Source organism: Geospiza fortis, unplaced genomic scaffold, assembly GCF_000277835.1.
Source record: "Geospiza fortis unplaced genomic scaffold, GeoFor_1.0 scaffold958, whole genome shotgun sequence".
NCBI classification, from domain to species: domain Eukaryota; kingdom Metazoa; phylum Chordata; class Aves; order Passeriformes; family Thraupidae; genus Geospiza; species Geospiza fortis.
The window spans coordinates 41,164-44,335 of record NW_005054816.1 but is presented as its reverse complement, the minus strand read 5'-3'; positions in this window follow the sequence as shown (position 1 = coordinate 44,335).

Here is a 3,172-nt window from a genome sequence, read left to right as displayed (position 1 = left end):
CCCCGGGATCTCTCGGTGCGCGGTAATCACCCCCGGGATCTCTCGGTGCTCGGGGAGCATCCCCGGGATCTCTCGGTGCTCGGGAATCATCCCCGGGATCTCTCGGTGCTGAAAAGAAAAGAAAAGAAAAGAAAAGAAAAGAAAAGAAAAGAAAAGAAAAGAAAAGAAAAGAAAAGAAAAGAAAAGAAAAGAAAAGAAAAGAAAAGAAAAGAAAAGAAAAGAAAAGAAAAGAAAAGAAAAGAAAAGAAAAGAAAAGAAAAGAAAAGAAAAGAAAAGAAAAGAAAAGAAAAGAAAAGAAAAGAAAAGAAAAGAAAAGAAAAGAAAAGAAAAGAAAAGAAAAGAAAAGAAAAGAAAAGAAAAGAAAAGAAAAGAAAAGAAAAGAAAAGAAAAGAAAAGAAAAGAAAAGAAAAGAAAAGAAAAGAAAAGAAAAGAAAAGAAAAGAAAAGAAAAGAAAAGAAAAGAAAAGAAAAGAAAAGAAAAGAAAAGAAAAGAAAAGAAAAGAAAAGAAAAGAAAAGAAAAGAAAAGAAAAGAAAAGAAAAGAAAAGAAAAGAAAAGAAAAGAAAAGAAAAGAAAAGAAAAGAAAAGAAAAGAAAAGAAAAGAAAAGAAAAGAAAAGAAAAGAAAAGAAAAGAAAAGAAAAGAAAAGAAAAGAAAAGAAAAGAAAAGAAAAGAAAAGAAAAGAAAAGAAAAGAAAAGAAAAGAAAAGAAAAGAAAAGAAAAGAAAAGAAAAGAAAAGAAAAGAAAAGAAAAGAAAAGAAAAGAAAAGAAAAGAAAAGAAAAGAAAAGAAAAGAAAAGAAAAGAAAAGAAAAGAAAAGAAAAGAAAAGAAAAGAAAAGAAAAGAAAAGAAAAGAAAAGAAAAGAAAAGAAAAGAAAAGAAAAGAAAAGAAAAGAAAAGAAAAGAAAAGAAAAGAAAAGAAAAGAAAAGAAAAGAAAAGAAAAGAAAAGAAAAGAAAAGAAAAGAAAAGAAAAGAAAAGAAAAGAAAAGAAAAGAAAAGAAAAGAAAAGAAAAGAAAAGAAAAGAAAAGAAAAGAAAAGAAAAGAAAAGAAAAGAAAAGAAAAGAAAAGAAAAGAAAAGAAAAGAAAAGAAAAGAAAAGAAAAGAAAAGAAAAGAAAAGAAAAGAAAAGAAAAGAAAAGAAAAGAAAAGAAAAGAAAAGAAAAGAAAAGAAAAGAAAAGAAAAGAAAAGAAAAGAAAAGAAAAGAAAAGAAAAGAAAAGAAAAGAAAAGAAAAGAAAAGAAAAGAAAAGAAAAGAAAAGAAAAGAAAAGAAAAGAAAAGAAAAGAAAAGAAAAGAAAAGAAAAGAAAAGAAAAGAAAAGAAAAGAAAAGAAAAGAAAAGAAAAGAAAAGAAAAGAAAAGAAAAGAAAAGAAAAGAAAAGAAAAGAAAAGAAAAGAAAAGAAAAGAAAAGAAAAGAAAAGAAAAGAAAAGAAAAGAAAAGAAAAGAAAAGAAAAGAAAAGAAAAGAAAAGAAAAGAAAAGAAAAGAAAAGAAAAGAAAAGAAAAGAAAAGAAAAGAAAAGAAAAGAAAAGAAAAGAAAAGAAAAGAAAAGAAAAGAAAAGAAAAGAAAAGAAAAGAAAAGAAAAGAAAAGAAAAGAAAAGAAAAGAAAAGAAAAGAAAAGAAAAGAAAAGAAAAGAAAAGAAAAGAAAAGAAAAGAAAAGAAAAGAAAAGAAAAGAAAAGAAAAGAAAAGAAAAGAAAAGAAAAGAAAAGAAAAGAAAAGAAAAGAAAAGAAAAGAAAAGAAAAGAAAAGAAAAGAAAAGAAAAGAAAAGAAAAGAAAAGAAAAGAAAAGAAAAGAAAAGAAAAGAAAAGAAAAGAAAAGAAAAGAAAAGAAAAGAAAAGAAAAGAAAAGAAAAGAAAAGAAAAGAAAAGAAAAGAAAAGAAAAGAAAAGAAAAGAAAAGAAAAGAAAAGAAAAGAAAAGAAAAGAAAAGAAAAGAAAAGAAAAGAAAAGAAAAGAGGTCAGTTTCTCCTGGATAGTGTTTTTGGGGGGTTTGGGTGTTTTGTTTTTTTTACGAAGAAATGAATTAAATTTGCTTTACAGGAAAAAATCCATTTGCAGTTTTTGAGACCTTTTCCTTTAAATTTCGGGTCACAGAATTTGTGGCAGAGAAAGGAGTTAAAGAGGAAATTTTGCCCAAAATTTGAATTTATTTGGCTTTTTTTTCCTGCTCTGCAGAATTTTTTGTTTCTTCAAATCCATCGGGACTGAATTTTCCTGCATGAAAACCAACTTCTCACTGATCTTCCTGAAAAAAAACCAAATTTCACTGATTTTCCTAAAAAAAACCAAATTCCACTGATTTTTCTGGAAAAATTTCCCAGTTTTCACCAATTTTCCTGGAAAAAAACCATCAATTTTCACTGATTTTCCTGGGAAAAAAACCCAAATTTTCACTGATTTGACTGCACAAAACTCAATTTTCACCAGTTTTCCTGAAACAAACCCCAACTATCACCAATTTATCTGGAAAAAAAAAACAATTTTCATTGATTTTCCTGCATAAAAGTCAATTTTCACCAATTTTCCTGGAAAAAAAAATAACCAAATTTTCTGGAAAAACGTCGTAATTTTCAGCAATGTTCCTGCATTAAAAAAAAAAAAAAAATTCGCTGATTTGCCTGAAAAAACCCAATTTTCGCCAATTCCCCTGGATAAAACCCAATTTTTTACTGATTTTCCTATGTTCCTGCATTAAAAAAAAAAAAAATTCGCTGATTTGCCTGAAAAAACCCCAATTTTCACCAGATTTTCGGGATCGAACCAAATTTTCACTGATTCGCCTGAAAAAAAACCAAAACAATTTCAACCAGATTTTCCAGGATAAAACCCCCAACTTTCACTGATTTTCCTAAAAAAAAAAGAATTTTCACCAATTCTCTTGGAAAAAACCCAATTTTTACCAATTTTCCTAGGAAGAAAAAAAAACTATTTTCACTGATTTGCCTGAAAAAGCCACCAATTTTCACCAAATTTTCCTGGAAAGAACACAGTTTTCACTGATTTTTCTGGATAAAATCCCAATTTTCAGCGATTTTCCCGAAAAAAACCCAATTTTTGAGCCTCTCCCTCAGGCCCCGCCTCCTCACGCGTCTCGCGCTCCCATTGGCTCTAGGTGCTGTCAATCATTCCCCACCGCCGGCCCATGTAGGGGCGTGCCCTCCCGCCTTGTCCCGCCT